This window comes from Mchenga conophoros, linkage group LG1 (assembly GCF_057382185.1).
Source record: "Mchenga conophoros isolate Kocher_MC1m ecotype Shallow Benthic linkage group LG1, M_conophoros_male_GT1.1, whole genome shotgun sequence".
Taxonomy (NCBI): Eukaryota; Metazoa; Chordata; class Actinopteri; order Cichliformes; family Cichlidae; genus Mchenga; species Mchenga conophoros.
Genome location: NC_140526.1, coordinates 17,832,212 through 17,851,178, shown reverse-complemented (window position 1 = coordinate 17,851,178; position 18,967 = coordinate 17,832,212).

Genomic DNA, 18,967 nt, shown 5'->3' with positions numbered 1-18,967 from the left:
CCTGGTGAAGCCCACTGACAGCACAGGAAGAACAGCTGTGTACAGGTCCTCAGCTCTGACGCTCACTGCTCAGATGTAGGACAAACAGATACCGCTCTTTGTTTACACTTGCTCGTTGTGTACATATTGTGCTTGTTTACTTGCTTTTTGTGTACGTGTTGTTTTTTTGATGGCCTCCCATGACAGACATTGTTCTGCATGGTCATCGTTTTCAAGTTTCAGCGCCTGGCAGCTGATGGTCCTCTTGGGGTGTTATAGGTGCATGCCACAATGAGCATTTTTAAAAGCCTGTTACATTTTAGGCCTCCCATTGAGCAAGACTGCACCTGATGTCTGTAGTTCTTCTCCCTACTTACCTACTTTCATTTGATTTTTAATGCAACCTCTTTTCAACTTTTGTTTTTATATTACCTGGTTTTAGTTGCACCCACAGAACCACAGATGCTTCCGTAATCATAGTTTGCCTATTTTGCAATCCTTTAATTTTACCTTAATCTGTCTTCACCGTGAACACAACAAGTGGATTTTATGTCAGTAAGTGACAACTGATGTCTCTGAGATCCATGGATTTTCAGTCATTGATAGACTCTTGGTGACAGCAACCCAAAGAGCTATCCATTATGAATGAAGCAGGGTAAAAGAGAACTGAATAGAGTGAAACTGAAGAAGGCCAGGCAGAGTGCCTCACATCACTGAACACTTGACTGAGTCCAGAGACAGGATTGCTTTAGTAATGTTGTACAAAGAACAATGAATGTCTACACTTTCCCCTTATGTAGTGGATGGAGAGGGATCAGGCAGTACCTGGTTCCTGTTGCAGCATTGTCTCCTGGGAGGTTTTTGTGTGTGTGTTTTATGATGATAGTGCTTTATGGCCGTTAAAAGTAAACTCCTTTTTAGATTCTAATTGTTATATCCAATAGTTTACAGAGAGAGAGAAAAGTGATAAAGCATTTCATAAAAAGTTTAATAAAGGATAAAGAACAAGACACCTTGAAAAAAGAGGGATTCCAAGTTTTTCTTGTGTTATCCGGCTTGACAGTATCCCAATCAGTCATTATCAGGAGTTGAAAAAATCCAGTAAGGCATTCTGTATCTGACTGACAGATTCATATATACTGAGGTCCAGTGAGTATATACAGTATTTGCACCTTGGTGTTTCTTCCACATGATTCCACTTGGGAAGTATAACTCTATGACCAGTCCTAAAAACATTTATTGCAATTAATTTGAGGTTCACATGGGGATAAACTTACTGTTGTGTTTGTAAGATTTAGCTCACAAAAGAATTGGAGCAAGCATAAATCAAGTGCCTTCCTTACTTAAGTGGCTCGCAATTTCAGTTGCAGCGTTGTAGTCAGAGGCATAACCTGACTATTTGTTCTGCTCTTTGCTACAATAAGAGTACCTAAACTGAGGATAGTATGAAACATATTCATACCATTCTGCATCACCTTCTACAGTTTGGCAACTTGATGCGGTTTATACTGAAACTCCATAGTTTTATTTGAAGCCATGATGGGTTTAACAGGTCTATATATATTACATTCAGCTGAAAATCAATGTATCGTTCAGATCATTCAGCTGGAAAAATACAAAATTTGTGGCACCTTTTAAAGCTGACTTTAAACTAAGAGTTTTTATAATCTTATCCAGAGCAGATTAGGCAGCACAAGTTACTATGATGATTTAGCCAGGTTAAATTTATTGACCCTGAAAGCTCTGGCTTTTGCTCCAAACCATTATTCTGTCTTAGGTTTTTTTTTTTTTTTCCACAATATTAACTTTTCCCTAGAGTTAGATTTTTCTATTGCACCGTTAATTACCAGCTGTATATGTGCAAATCATAATTAGTGCTCATTGTAGGGCCAGATTGGGTGGAGCTTGACCTCTTCCAACTCCACCTTGCTGTTGGTAGTCTGCGAATTAGGCTGGGGATTGGGCTGGGCCGAGAGATGGTGCTCGATTAGCCTGTAGCTCTGCAGTGAGAAATCTAGCACACGTCCTAGGACTCTTTACATGTACATACAGTGTGCAGGCATATGATAAGTGACTCGAAGAAAAAAAAGAGTCCAAGGAGAGCATTGTTGCAGCTAAACACCCTCACCATATTATCAGTATGCATGCAGGACCTGAGAAGTTCCTGGCTTTCTCCTCCTTTTTTCTTGCGATAACCTGTATGAACCCCCATGTGATAACTTCAAGGTCTAGGGGCGTTCTGCCAGTGCTACATCTCTACATAAGGAGGGGGGAGCTGGGCCACAGGCATCCTGAAAACTGTCTTTATGGAGGCGAAACACAAGTGAACAAACAAAGGGGTCTGCAGCCAGGAAGCCTTAATCACTGCCACTACCATTAGAGTAATGAGGCCTGATGGACGCACAGTCTAGTGAGACACGAGGGAGGGGGAGTGAGGGGCTTTCCTCACAGATGAGGGCTGATAACCCACCTCTCATTCTTCTGCTACTGCCACCATAGTCTCAGGGGCATATTAATGAAACAACAGTACACACACACACACTCCACTCACCCCCATTTCTTTCTTTCTTTCAAGGGTTTCTTTTTCTTCCTGAGATTAGCAGGGTATTGTTTGAAGACCCCTTCTGTTTTAAAAGACACCCTGGTGAGACATGTCAGTGTAAAGTTTTAAGGAACTGCACATGAAAGACAAGGCTGAACCTGTAGCTTTCATTAGAAAATTTGAGATCAGATAATCTTGTCCCTTAAAGATGTATTAAAGACTCTGACTCTGACAAGGGGAATAAAGAAAGAATGGGATCCTTTTAAAATTAGATAAAACAGAATGCAGTCCCATAAATGTCACAAGTGTTCTCGTATGTTAAAGGTCCTATTGATTTTAACAATAAGCTTTGGATATCATTCTTGGCTGTGGTTATATGTGACCATAGTGCTTTGTGAGCTGTGTTGTGGCCCTCGCTATCTTGGGATTGCCTGTTGTGTGTTCTCCTGTTTATGGATCTCATAGCTCTTTACAACACACTTCAAAAATTAATCACCCCAGAGTCCCATACAAGTCTCTTCTTTGCATCTGCTGAACTGCTCTGGCCAAGCTCCCTCCCACTGAAAGCAGCCACCAGTGAACAAACTGCTGCAACGCTGGAGAGCATTTCATTAAATAATAAGAAAAAAAAATCCCGTTATGGCTTTTGTTATGCAGTATGAAATAAATTACATTTAAATCACCCACGAGAAGAATTAATAACACACTTGTGCAGTGTCACAAAGCAGAGTTGACACTGATGGCTTGTCACAACGTCGTTTGCTAATGCTACATGCTGCTGGTTCTCCTGTCTGCCTGTGTCGGCTAATATTTCCAGCAGGTTTCAGTTTTAAAGCTCTCAGGTGGGCCTTTAAACGGTTGCTCAGACAACATTGAAGGCCTCCCTCCGATTTTCCATTTCTCTCTCCTCCTGTCCGCTGTCCTTTTCAGTGGCTGATTTATGGCCCACATAAGTGTGCAAGAGACGCTGAGATTTCAGAGGAAGTCATAAATAGAACAAAACTAAGAAAGAGAGGAGGGAAGAGGAAACAGACTGAAGAGGTGACGGGGACATGCGGAGTGAAAGCGAGAGCGTGAGAGAGACTTTGGCTTATTACTTCAGTCAGTTTTACTGTAGAGTGAATAATTTCCCTGCTACTCTATCTACTGTACTTGCTGTCTGTCAGCCTTATTTCTTTCCATCCTGTCAGCTGACCTTTGAACTCCCGACGGTGTGTATGCCTCCCTCTGGTTTATTCTCCTAATTGGAGTCAGGATGCAGATGCTCTGGCAGGTTGCGAGCGACATGCATACACACCTTCTTTATTAGACTGAAATGATGGAAAGGAGGAGGATCACCTGAAAGAAAAAAAATAAGATATGATTCTGTTGGTTTGTTTAAATTAGGAGGTAATTTTCTGAGAATACACTGCAAGTAAATGCAACTTTCTTTTTTTCTTTATGCATTTGACTTTCTGGGAAATGCTGCTAAATATTGCTTATTATAAAAGAAATATGTAAGGAGTGTAATAATTACAATAAACTTCTTTATCATAGTAATGGCACATCACCAGTCCCAGGAACTAATAATCCACATAATCCAGGACGATGTTTGATGGAATGTCTGCTGCTAACACACTTACAAGCAATGCACTTGCCACTTTCTTAGTCTTTAATTATTGGTAAACTGATGCTTCCAGGGCAGTGATCAAAGCAATTTTCACTCATTTGAATCCAGACCTTGCATTGGACTATTTGTTTATTAAGGACACTTACAACTGATGTTGTAAGTGATGTGTCAGTTTAGCAAAGAAACCAATTTTATATTGTATCTTTAGAGACTTTGTTACCAGCATCCTGCCACAAAAACCCATCATTTGTTCCCATTTATTTAGCTGAATCTGTTAAAGATTGCAAAGGTTTCATAGTTTAACAGGCCTAAAATATAAATTTTACGCCAACAAGATGATTCCAAATATAGCTCATTAGACTTGTACATACTCTGCTTTTGCCTATATACTGTATTTCCATGTTTGCATGTTTCAATAAATTGCTGCAGGTATTTTTCATTTTCCTAGCAACATATAAAGAAATGAATGGTGGCTCAAGACTTTTGCACAGCACTGCATCCCTTTTGTACTGGTATTTATAGTGAAGATGGGGAAAAAAAGAAAGCTATTTCTGCATTGTTCTGTGAAGCACTGCTTCTTTGTTGTTTGTGTGTTACTGTTTTGGTGTGTGTGCTTGTAATGCACAGAAGGGCCATACATCACATCCTCTTTACAGTGTTTCCCTGAGTCATTTGCATGTCATTACAGCTTTGTTTTATAAGTGAGTGGCTATTAAGGAAGCTGCTCCATAAAACCCCTGTTAAAATGGAGGAAGCCAGCAATACGGATCTTAAGAAGCCAAGAGCATTCTAAATTTTCTTACCTTACATGCTCGATGAAAAGTTAGAGAGAGAAAGAGAAAGCGAGAGAGGAGCCAGATGTCTTTCCTCTGGGACCTGCACATCTGTTGGGTTTTTTTTTTTATGACAGCAAAATTCATGCAATCCCATTTCTCTTCTCACTTTCCCTACCCTTCCTCCCTGCTGCAGTCCCTCTGTTCTCTCTTCTTTCACACATCTGGACTTAGCTGTATGCACCCTGATGTGGTCCCCATCTGTGAAGGATGACACAACTGTTGGCACAATTTTTTCAGGTTGGACCCAAGATTGGACAGGGCATCCAGGGAGTCTGTGCGCTCAAACTGTTCCTCCTTGGCAATTTTGATGTGTGTCCACACAAATTTGTTTGCATTTATGTGCTCAGCGTTGCCGTTAAAGAAAGAGCAAATTTTTTAATTTTTTTATGTTTATTTTTCAGACAGCTTTTAGAGCTTTTTTTTTTTTTATTAAGTGTGTGTTCTTTAAAGAAACACATTGTAGTGTCAGTTTTCTACATTGTGTGTGCACATTCCTGTAACCACAGAGCCACATGCATTGCTATTGTGCAAGCACAGGATCTTTGCAGGCTACACGAATGACTTAAATCATCAAAAAAAAAATAAATTGAAGACAGATTTATACAGCTAGACAACCCAGAACAAGGGAAGAAAGATTATACACTGGCATGCTGTTTTTTTTGTTTTTTCTTTTCTGAAAGTCAAAACCCTTTTGCTAATGTAACTAACTGTGTGTTTGAGACGTGATTTCAATTGCTAAGGGTCAGGTGATTTGGGGTGTAGTAGCTTGGGATTGGAAGCATGTGTCTCACATCTGGATCTGCTTACAGTGGCAAGGAGGGTGCCTTCGTGACAGCCAGGCACGTGGCAACAAAGTAAAACCATTGCAGAGAAAATGTCCTAGTAACTCACTCGTAAAAGAAATGTTAGTGTGGCAAGCACTTTTGACAAGCTTAGCATTGTATTTATAACAGAAAGGGCAGGAAGGGTTGTGCAAAGTTTAACAACTTTTGGCATGAGCAGGAGATCTTTCCACTGCAAGTACTGAGATATGAGGTGTCGTTTTGATTTCAGCTAACAGGCTATGTCCATTGTGTTTCTATCCAATACGCTAACTAAAGTGTTTTATTTTTTCTTGTCTCCATGTTGCATTAACAGCATAGGGTATATTGTATACTGTAACGCTATGTGATACAATGCATGTGAATAATTTTGTGCAATTACTTTTTTGTAAATCCACAATGACAAATCTTTTGAATATGAAACACATGTTCCCATGTTGGCACATACTTTTCCAGCTGTAAATCGTGTTATTTCAGTGTTACAGAGCTCTGAATTTAATGGCCCAGTAGAATTTTCTCAGCTCCTGTTTTATCAAACAGTAGAAGAACTGTGGTAAGAATAACAGTGTATGATTTGTAGTAGGAAGGCTGATCTGTCTGAAAAGAGCATATCTGTAATGATTGAATTTCCATTCATTGTTGCATCCGTATGTTATAATAAAACAGGTTTTAAAAGGTTTGTACCACAGTAGTTTTTTGCTCCCTTTGTTGTGTTTAAAAAAATGTTGTTTTTTTTGTTAAACTGGTAGTGTGGTACACACTATTCATATGTCTAGTTTACAGTTTGTCCTTTCATGACTGTTCTTCACTAGCACTTTCTCTTTCTCTTTACTCTCCTTCTAACTCCTCTGTCCTTCTCTCAGTCCACTCTCTTCGAACACTGTTTCTCACAGCTATTTCTCTCCCTCCCCCTCTGCCTCACTCGCTCTCATGGACATGACAGTGCGGGGGGATAAGGGAAGAGTAATTATGGTTCAGTGAGGCTGCCAGGTGTGATAAATGACTAATAAGGGGAGCGGAGCCCTGGGTCCTCTAAGGAGGACTATTACAGTCTTATCAGCACAGGGCTGCAGCTCACAGCCTGGCCTGGGACAGAGGCCCTTGTAGCTGTGCTCGCTCCTCTCCTAACCCCTTCACCTCAGTCATCCTCCACCAGCATCAGTCCAGCCCACCCCAGAGACAATCTGCAGCTTTAACACCTTAGCTGCTGGTTGTGAACTTGTATATGTATTGTGTATCAGATTTATACATTTTAGTGTTAGGACTTTGAATGAGGAGACACGATCAGCGCACCTCACTGCACAATTGTCAGTAAAACCTAATGATCTCACTGTGAGAATCGATCCTGAAGTAATGAAATGTAATGTTTTTTGCTCCACACATATATATATATATATATATATATATATATATATATATATGGACTCCAAGCCCATAGCACAAGTCACCATCAAGTGCGGGATCTACCAAGGAGATGCTCTGTCCCCACTGCTGTTCTGCATAGGCCTGAACCCCCTCAGTGAGATCATTAACAAGACTGGCTACGGATACCGACTACGGAACGGAGCAGTTGTCAGCCACCTCCTGTACATGGATGACATCAAGCTGTATGCCAAGAGTGAACGAGACATCGATTCACTGATCCACACTACCAGGCTATACAGCAATGACATTGGAATGTCGTTCGGACTGGAGAAGTGTAGTCGGATGGTATCAAAGAGAGGGAAGGTAGTCAGAACTGAGGGGATTGAACTACCAGAAGGCAACATTGCAGACATAGAGGACAGTTACAAGTACCTGGGGATCCCGCAGGCAAATGGGAACCATGAAGAGGCCGCTAGAAAGGCTGCAACCACCAAGTACCTGCAGAGGGTCAGGCAAGTCCTGAGGAGTCAGCTGAATGGTAAGAACAAGATCCGGGCCATCAACACGTACGCCCTGCCCGTGATCAGGTACCCTGCTGGGGTAATAGGCTGGCCAAAGGAGGAGATAGAAGCCACTGACATAAAGACAAGAAAGCTCCTTACCATGCATGGAGGGTTTCACCCCAAGTCCAGCACCCTGAGGCTGTACGCTAAGCGGAAGGAAGGGGGCCGGGGACTGGTGAGTGTCAGCACCACAGTCCAGGATGAGACAAGGAACATCCAAGAATACATTGGGAAGATGGCCCCAACTGACCGAGTGCTCAGTGAATACCTCAGGCAGCAGAAACCCAAGAAAGAGGAGGGAGACGAGGAACCATCATGGAAGGACAGGCCCCTGCACGGTATGTACCACCGGCAGATAGAGGAGGTGGCTGATATCCAGAAATCCTACCATTGGCTGGACAAAGCTGGACTGAAAGACAGCACAGAGGCACTAATCATGCCAGCACAAGAACAAGCTCTGAGTACAAGATCCATAGAGGCTGGGGTCTATCACACCAGGCAAGACCCCAGGTGCAGGCTGTGTAAAGATGCCCCAGAGACAATCCAGCACATAACAGCAGGGTGCAAGATGCTAGCAGGCAAGGCATACATGGAACGCCATAACCAAGTGGCCGGCATAGTGTACAGGAACATCTGTGCCGAGTATAGCCTGGAAGTCCCGAGGTCAAAATGGGAGATGCCCCCAAGGGTGGTGGAGAATGACCGAGCTAAGATCCTGTGGGACTTCCAGATACAGACGGACAAAATGGTGGTGGCTAACCAACCGGACATAGTGGTGGTAGACAAACAGAAGAAGACGGCCGTAGTGATCGATGTAGCGGTTCCGAATGACAGCAATATCAGGAAGAAGGAACACGAGAAGCTGGAGAAATACCAAGGGCTCAGAGAAGAGCTCGAGAGGATGTGGAGGGTGAAGGTAACGGTGGTCCCCGTGGTAATCGGAGCACTAGGTGCGGTGACTCCCAAGCTAGGCGAGTGGCTCCAGCAGATCCCGGGAAAAACATCGGAGATCTCTGTCCAGAAGAGCGCAGTCCTGGGAACAGCTAAGATACTGCGCAGGACCCTCAAGCTCCCAGGCCTCTGGTAGAGGACCCGAGCACAAGATAAGAAGTTGCCAACGTGTGTATATATGTGTGTGTGTATATATATATATATATATATATATATATATATATATATATATATATATATATATATTAGGGGTGCAACGATACACAAAATTCACGGTTCGGTTCGGTTCGATACTTTGGTGTCACGGTTCGATATTTTTTCGATACAAAAAAATGTTCATGCCTTTTTAATTTGTCATTTATTAAAATTATAAATATATATTTTAACTCAAAAGTACAGTTTTTAAATTTAACCCTAACCCTTGTGCGCGTTTTTTATTTTGACAGCGAATACGCACCTGCGGACCACTTATGTGCAGCCCTGGTTATTTAGCTCGTCATATTGCAGCCACAGAAATTCTTTTGTCCATGAAACCATAAAGCTGCACTTTCTTTTTGCCTTATAGTCTCATTTGTCATAACTTCTCCGTTTTGTGGTAAGCTTTTCTTTGGCTGTCACTTCTTCACCCTGACCTGTCTTATTTGGCTCAGCAGAACTAAAATATATATTCTGCTGCTTTTACACACGCACTCACATAAGCTCAGCGATTCTCTGCGCGATCAACCTCTCACATGTTTAAGCTGCGGGAGATTTCACTTGTCATGTTTGCATAGTAAGCTAACGATTAATAAGACGATGTCAGAGGAATTGGTGCACAAATTATCATCACTCACAGATCAGTGCTGTCGCTCTCTATACACAGTTCGCACGATTGCAAAGTGAAAGCAAAAAAACAAGCGCAAATTCAAACGCGATTTCAATGTCACATATTGACAGTGGCTCACCGATGCCAATGACATAATTACCCAGCTACATTTCTGAAAGAATGCAAAAGCATTGACATATATTTTTCCTTCCTACAATAGCCCGATGGGCAGAGATAGATTCTGGTAGCCCGTCTGAAAAAAATCGCTAGCCCCAGGACGTCGGGCTAGCGATTTTGCGAGCCCTGTATCTGATTGAGGAATCACTCATCTTTGGAAAAGAGAGTTTATTACAGAGAAATGTCTCTTTCCAAAATAAAAGCTATACTATCCGCTTCTTCTGGGCTATATTCTCAGCAGCATAAGGAGAATCATGTGCTAACAGCTGTCTAAATGACTCGGCTAAAGTTAGTAGCATGCTTGTTGTTTTTGTCTTTGCACTAGGATGATGTCGGCGTAAATGTGCAGTCATATTCGTTGTGTTCCCACTAGTGCTTTCAGGTTAATCTCGTTGAAATGACCTTAACGCCACAACACGGCAAATCTCCGTTAACGAGCTACCGCCAATCGCTCCGTGCATGGGGCTAGACGGCCAACACGTTAACGAGCTAACTGCGCTAACACACTAGTTCACACCCATGTAATTGAGCATTGCATGGCACATCCAACATACTGTTTTACTTTAGTCCATGACTCGCTTACCTTCAGGGTCATACGTCACATGAAAACCAAAATAATTCCAAACGCCAGATCTGAATGAGGGTGGGGGAGGTCCAAATTGAACCTCATTCAGATCTGGCGTTTGGAATTATTTTGGTTTTCATGTGACGTATGACCCTGAAGGTAAGCGAGTCATGGACTAAAGTAAAACAGTATGTTGGATGTGCCATGCAATGCTCAATTACATGGGTGTGAACTAGTGTGTTAGCGCAGTTAGCTCGTTAACGTGTTGGCCGTCTAGCCCCATGCACGGAGCGATCGGCGGTAGCTCGTTAAGGAGATTTGCCGTGTTGTGGCGTTAAGGTCATTTCAACGAGATTAACCTGAAAGCACTAGTGGGAACACAACGAAAATGACTGCACATTTACGCCGACATCATCCTAGTGCAAAGACAAGTGGAAGCAGACAAAAAAAAGCAAGCATGCTACTAACTTTAGCCGAGTCATTTAGACAGCTGTTAGCACATGATTCTCCTTATGCTGCTGAGAATATAGCCCAGAAGAAGCGGATAGTATAGCTTTTATTTTGGAAAGAGCCATTTCTCTGTAATAAACTCTCTTTTCCAAAGATGAGTGATTCCTCAATCAGATACAGGGCTTGCAATATCGCTAGCCCGACGTCCCGGAGCTAGCGATTTTTTTCAGTCGGGCTACCAAAATCTATCTCTTCCCTGCCCGTCGGGCTATTGTAGGAAAAATATATGTCAATGCTTTTGCATTCTTTCAGAAATGTAGCTGGGTAATTATGTCATTGGCATCGGTGAGCCACTGTCAATATGTGACATATTGAAGTCGCGTTTGAATTTGCGCTTGTTTTTTTGCTTTCACTTTGCAATCGTGCGAACTGTGTATAGAGAGCGACAGCACTGATCTGTGAGTGATGATAATTTGTGCACCAATTCCTCTGACATCGTCTTATTAATCGTTAGCTTACTATGCAAACATGACAAGTGAAATCTCCCGCAGCTTAAACATGTGAGAGGTTGATCGCGCAGAGAATCGCTGAGCTTATGTGAGTGCGTGTGTAAAAGCATTTCAGTTCTGCTGAGCCAAATAAGACAGGTCAGGGTGAAGAAGTGACAGCCAAAGAAAAGCTTACCACAAAACGGAGAAGTTATGACAAATGAGACTATAAGGCAAAAAGAAAGTGCAGCTTTATGGTTTCATGGACAAAAGAATTTCTGTGGCTGCAATATGAGCTAAATAACCAGGGCTGCACATAAGTGGTCCGCAGGTGCGCATTCGCTGTCAAAATAAAAAACATGCATAAGGGTTAGGGTTAAATTTAAAAACTGTACTTTTGAGTTAAAATATATATATTTATAATTTTAATAAATGACAAATTAAAAATGCATGAACATTTTTTTTGTATCGAAAAAATATCGAACCGTGACACCAAAGTATCGAACCGAACCGAACCGTGAATTTTGTGTATCGTTGCACCCCTAATATATATATATATATATATATATATATATATATATATATTTTTTTTTTTTTTTTTTTAAGGCAAGATATATATATATATATATATATATATATATATATATATATTAGGGGTGCAACGATACACAAAATTCACGGTTCGGTTCGGTACTTTGGTGTCACGGTTCGATATTTTTTCGATACAAAAAAAATGTTCATGCATTTTTAATTTGTCATTTATTAAAATTATAAATATATATTTTAACTCAAAAGTACAGTTTTTAAATTTAACCCTAACCCTTGTGCGTGTTTTTTATTTTGACAGCGAATGCGCACCTGCGGACCACTTATGTGCAGCCCTGGTTATTTAGCTCCTCATTTTGCAGCCACAGAAATTCTTTTGTCCATGAAACCATAAAGCTGCACTTTCTTTTTGCCTTATAGTCTGATTTGTCATAACTTCTCCGTTTTGTGGTAAGCTTTTCTTTGGCTGTCACTTCTTCACCCTGACCTGTCTTATTTGGCTCAGCAGAACTGAAATGCTTTTACACACGCACTCACATAAGCTCAGCGATTCTCTGCGCGATCAACCTCTCACATGTTTAAGCTGCGGGAGATTTCACTTGTCATGTTTGCATAGTAAGCTAACGATTAATAAGACGATGTCAGAGGAATTGGTGCACAAATTATCATCACTCACAGATCAGTGCTGTCGCTCTCTATACACCGTTCGCGCGATTGCAAAGTGAAAGCAAAAAAACAAGCGCAAATTCAAACGCGATTTCAATATGTCACATATTGACAGTGGCTCACCGATACCAATGACATAATTACCCAGCTACATTTCCGAAAGAATGCAAAAGCATTGACATATATTTTTCCTTCCTACAAAAGCCCGACGGGCAGGGAAGAGATAGATTCTGGTACCCCGACTGAAAAAATCGCTAGCCCCGGGACGTCGGGCTAGCGATATTGCGAGCCCTGTATCTGATTGAGGAATCACTCATCTTTGGAAAAGAGAGTTTATTACAGAGAAATGTCTCTTTCCAAAATAAAAGCTATACTATCCGCTTCTTCCGGGCTATATTCTCAGCAGCATAAGGAGAATCATGTGCTAACAGCTGTCTAAATGACTCGGCTAAAGTTAGTAGCATGCTTGCTTTTTTTTGTCTGCTTCCACTTGTCTTTGCACTAGGATGATGTCGGCATAAATGTGCAGTCATATTCGTTGTGTTCCCACTAGTGCTTTCAGGTTAATCTCATTGAAATGACCTTAACGCCACAACACGGCAAATCTCCGTTAACGAGCTACCGCCGATCGCCCCGTGCATGGGGCTAGACGGCCAACACATTAATGAGCTAACTGCGCTAACACACTAGTTCCCACCCATGTAATTGAGCATTGCATGGCACATCCAACATACTGTTTTACTTTAGTCCATGACTCGCTTACCTTCAGGGTCATACGTCACATGAAAACCAAAATAATTCCAAACGCCAGATCTGAATGAGAGTGGGAGAGGTCCATGTTGTAAGGGGAGCTTAACTTCTGTCTCGCTAGCTTGCCCTGCGCTCTTCCTTCTGACGATGCTGTCTGTGTTGAGCGCTCAGTGAATCTGCGTTCGACTACTCCGCCTAGGCTGCACTGTCGACCCTAGGCGGAGCAGTTGAACGCAGATTCACTGAGCGCTCAACACAGACAGCATCGTCAGAAGGAAAGTTGATAAAATAAATTACAAATTTTGTATTGTTCGATACATATGCGTACCGAACCAAAAGCACTGTATCGAACGGTTCAATATCGATACGAATATCGTTGCACCCCTAATACACACGTATGTATATATATGTATATATATCTATGTATATATATATGTATATGTCTTGCCTTTAAAAAGATTGGTAGGAAACTGTTAAATACATTTGAGTAGACAATGCATCTAGCTAAACTGACACATTAAAATGGATAGATTTCTTTATAGGAGGTTATTTTTACTTTTAACTCTTGTGGCCAATTTCATATATAAATTGTTCATGAAGGGGACTACTGCTCACTGCATACAATGTGTACAGTCTTGGGCGGTTGAATGATATCACATCTGGTTTAAATTGCCTTGCAGCCAGTTTTATCTGATATTTAGTTTCACATTCTATGTGCACTATGAGAAATGATGGTGTTAAAACATGATAAGCCTTTGCGGGAAAAAAAAAATCCAGTATGACCAATTGTGTGCTCATTTATATCTCAAACCCTCAAAATAAAGTAATGTGTTGTAACCCATGTGTATTTTTGATAGCTGAAAATGGTTGGAGTATTCCCCCATCACTAAATAAATAATTGGATGAATAAAATTGAAAAACCTAAAATCTCACAATAAATTAAGTAGGAAAATCTCAGTTTTTTTAAATTTAGATTTTTCTTTATTACATAATGGAACTACTATGAAGATGTTATAGAGCTAGTGAACAGTGACGTACGTGTGTGTGTGTGTGTGTGTGTGTGTGTGTGTGTGTGCAAATTAGACTAAAGTAGACTACATCAGATACAGACAGATGCATGTGACAAAAATTCCCTTATAGTTTCCTTTTCTTATGCTGGTCTATTAAAAGAATAGAAATCTATTGAAAGTACCAGTCTACCACATCTCCATCTCCTGAGAAATCCCACGATGAGCTGAAGTAATCCCTTTCTCTGTTGGGGCTGTCCTTGGGTTGACTCCCAGTAGGATGGTCCCACAGTTCCTCTAAGGGGAGATATCTTAAAATCATCCTAATCAAAGGCTTTAATCATCCCAGCAGTTCCTTGAACACCCTTGAGTACCTCCACGTGACAACATTGGCCAGTCAGTGTCAGTAGTCAGATGTGCATGGTCACTTTGAAAAGCCTAGGCCAAAGGTTGGCAACTTTTGCTATCAAGAGACATATTTTTGAGGAATTGCTAGAAAGAAACAAATCTGTATGGAGCCACAAAACATATTTGACCCCTACAATGAAGGTGACATAGCCTATTAAGACAAAATTAGCCTATTAACATTACTATTAGGTGTAAATTTAATTACATTTCATTTTAATGTAATTTTAATATTTTACCACATGTGATTACTCTGCAAAGCAGAACTACAATAATGAAAATGATGACACAATTGCGAGTTGCAGGAAAAAGTACCTGCTTTAGCATGTTTAAGCCTGCTTTGAAATAGAGTGGCTGTAAAGCTAGGCAGGCCACTTTGAGTCATGGCTGTGATTGCGCAAGTTAATTAGATTAAAATTACCCTGCTTTGATTAAAGCAAATAAACATATAAACAGACAAAACATTTAGCTGCATAACAGCTTGAAAATGCAACAAAAACAATAAAGGCTACTTTCAATGTTGTGCAGCTGCAGATCAACTATCCTTGTGAGCACTGGTGATAAAAGTAAACCAGTCTAGATGACTATGAATCTTTCCAGTTTGGTTTTGTGTCATAGAGAGCCACTGGGCATGGCCAGAAGAACTGTATGCAGCTCCTGCCCTAGACTCATGAGCAAGAATCCTGGATCTTTCTATCTTGTCATTTCAAGCAGCAACTCACCTTCAAAGAACAGATGGAAATCCACATTTTCCCCACATCAGTGTACTATTGCCTGAGGTGAGATAGTTGGCACTGATCCCAGCAGCTTAACACTTTGCTGCAAACTGTCCCTATGTAATATACTGTCCCATAAGTAAATAACAGACAGGTCACCTGCAGAAAAGAAGTGATTAGCAGAAAATAATGTTTCCTATAACCAAACACATTGTTTGAATCATTGTCAAGGACCCAACTGCATCCCTAAGTCATCTCTCAATGGGCTCCAGTGGCATATACCAAAGAACAGAGACTCCCACCAAATCCACAAATACAGTGAAAAGTGGGAAAATAATGAGTTCATACAGCAGGAACAGTGTCTAGTTCCATGTCTCATTAGAACACAGCTTTCAAATCATTTCTCTGCCTTCAGGGCCGTATTTTCTAATAAATAGATCAAGTTTATCTCAAGATTTCATACTATTTTAGAGGTGAGTCAATCAGGTTTAAGAGTTTAGAAGAAAGTGCTCAAATTATTTCAGAGTTGGATATTTCCATTCTATCACTACTATCCATTTAGTTATACCAAGTCTATCTGGCCTAAACCCGAACCATGTATTTGAACAGATGTTCAAGATCCTCCTTCAGAAATAAACATGGAGACTCGAGGGAAGCCAAATACTCTGAGGTTCTGTTTGACAATAGTCTTTCTTTCTGCCACACTGTGGTAATACTTGTCCTCTGCTTAGACAAGCTAAATAAAAAGATTTGTTAATGCCTGTCCAGTTAGCACCTGCCACCAATCAAGAAAAGAAAGCTGTAATCAATTGTGGACTATAGGGATGGGTATCGTTTAGGTTTTATCCGATACCGGTGCCAAACCGGTACTTTTGAAACGGTGCCGGTGCTTAAACGGTGCTCAAACCGGTGCTTAAAGAATGGAGAACACAAAATTGGTCCAAAAACCTCTCATGTTCAGCTGTTTTTTTGTAAAAAGATAACAATGTTAGCCTTTTCTGCAGCTATGGGGCATATATGGTATGACTCTTGGCTGGAAGCAGTGCTTAAACAATGGAAAAAACACAAACTTTGTCCAAAAACCTTTAATGTTCAGCTGTTTCCCCTCTTTTTCTTTGGTCATTTTAGCCTTTTTGGCCAGGGTGAAGGGAGTATCTGCCATCAACCAAGAAGACAGCCGCATGTAACTACGAGGTGTTTGCTAGTTCACCTTACATGCATTAATGTAATAACGTTAGCCTACTCAACGTAAATTACACACGAACAACATTAAGCTACTCACGCGGAGAAGAACGGCTGCTGCTGCCGTCATCATCCTCATCATTTCTGCTACACTGGCAGGACTAGGGGCCAGGACTCTCCTCTTTGGGTTTTTGGGTATGTTGCTAACTCCGGGTCTGATAACAGGCACCACATCCGAAGTAGATGTGCTCGGTGTGAGGTCTCGCAGCAAGCTATCAAATACGGCGCATTTCTCGGCTTTTTAAAAAAACCGCTATGCGTCGCCAGGTGTTTCATCGGATTTGAGGTGTTACCTCCTTTGACAGTATCAGCTTAAAGCACTTGTTGCTGCTGAGTTTGCATCTTTTGCTGTGAAGTACAGCCAGACTTTTGACCGCTTCGTCTTGGGCGTTTTTAATCTGTAGCTCTGCTCTAAAAGAACGTACGTACCTGAACCCGCCTACTATCCTCGGAAACGTAAAATGATTGGCTAGAAGTGTATCACAGCTCAGGAAAAAAAAGCACCGAAATAAAGCACCGAAATGTGCGCTGCTTTTCGGTCTGGTTACTACCGTTTATGTCAGAACCGGTGCCATCACAGCACCGGACACCGGTACCCATCCCTAGTGGGCTATGAGGAAAAAGGGAACATATTAAGTATTGATACTTAAGAAGGGCCCATTATAGGGCTGTTCGATATAATGATATATATCGGATGGCGATAAGAAAACGTCTATCGTTTCATTTTAGTCAAGTTCTCTCTTTCTCTTGTATTTAATATAACCACACTACTGACGGACAAGAGACTGTTTTTATGCGTTGCCGTTAGCAACAACGACGGTAAAACCATCGCGTGGCTCCGCCATACGTTTGTTAATATTCCACATAAACCTTTCACAATAAAGCTGAAGATCCTGTTGAGATTTTTCAAAAATAAACTGAATCCGGTAAAAGAGTATGCAGAGTGTTTACGGACGAGAAGCTAAAAAGAGCCGTCAGGTGCTAAAAAATAAACCTTAGAACACGCCATGTAATAAATACTCACAAAGAAAATTGCGGCCGTTTCAACTTATATAACACTCCACTCCAGGTACACTTCACGCAAGTCAAGTTGCCCAAGATTCACAGAATTTAGAGAAAATGTTAAAGTTTTGTGATATATATTGTTGTCGGGACGATAAATGTCTTATATCGTGATATGAGATTTTGGTCATATAGCACAGCCCTAGCCCATTATGCAGTCATCTACGCATTTACAAGCCAAACATCCCTGGTTTTATCCGGCATAAAAATTGCTTTCGGATTTTATCAGGAAGGACATCTGGTGTAAAGATCCGTCAAAGCAAAATGTGGAACCTGTCTACTGTGTTGACCCCTTATGAAGACGGCAGCCAAACACAACTTTTACTTATAAAGCCAAGATATACCTGGGATTCAAATGTATACCCACTGTTATCTTTCACTGAGCCTAGAAGCGATCTGTTTTAATTCAACCTTTTCTCTAATTTTTTCATTTTCTAAAGGATGCCAAGCGGCTTAATAAGAAAAAGGCATTCACACATACAAGTATTACAAATATTTTGCATGTATTCCAGGCAATTTAACTGCCGAATGATACATTTGAATGGATTTACTCTTATCTAAGTGGTTAGAGATCAGACATGATCTGCTGGTAGGGTGATCTGTGTAAATAGAAATTATGTCAACAATTTTAGAAGAAAGTTAAGTCATTCATCTGCATTTAACATCTACTGTCTCCCTGATTTAAAATGTCATCATGTGCCAATTGTCTTCTTTAACCATATAGGTATGAGAGCAGATAGCTTTTTAGCGTCCTTTTTGGGCGGATGTTTTCAGAGGAAATGAATGACAAATGAGTAAAACATGCACCCAATCCTTTAACCCCCTCCCCGTCTAAAACTCACAGCTAATTCATAGCTCCGTTGATTACCCAGGGGAATTCTTTTATCTCCCCCATTTCATTCCTGAAGCGCTCCGCGGACATTTTAATGGCTGCACTTTCATCGTCTGTCAGATATTTAAATGGAGAAGTGCGTGTGTGTGGTGAGGAGCGAGGGAGCGTGGGGGCCATCTCAGATTCTGCATGTCAATCTTTAATGCCTAGAGATATGGACGAGTTCTGACCTCTTACTCTGTCATTCTCCTTCTCCCTTGCATAAATTGACCTCTTGATAATCATTTCCTGCTCCTATCTGCTGTAACGAGTGTTCCAGACTACTTGGCAGTCACGTGAGCCAAAGTGAGCCATTAGGGTTGAGAGATTGACCCCTCTGCTGTGGCTAGGCCATAGAGCCATCCTCTGACATATGGACTACAGTAAGACTGTCATGGCTAGTGAATTTCACTTTGCCTGTTATGGCTGTGAACATCACACGAAGACATGTAATAGAAAGGGGACCATTGGTGTAATGAAACTGCAAGTGTGAATCATTTGCTATTATTGCTATCAGTTGGTAGTTACAGTTGAAGGAATGTGTGGTTAAA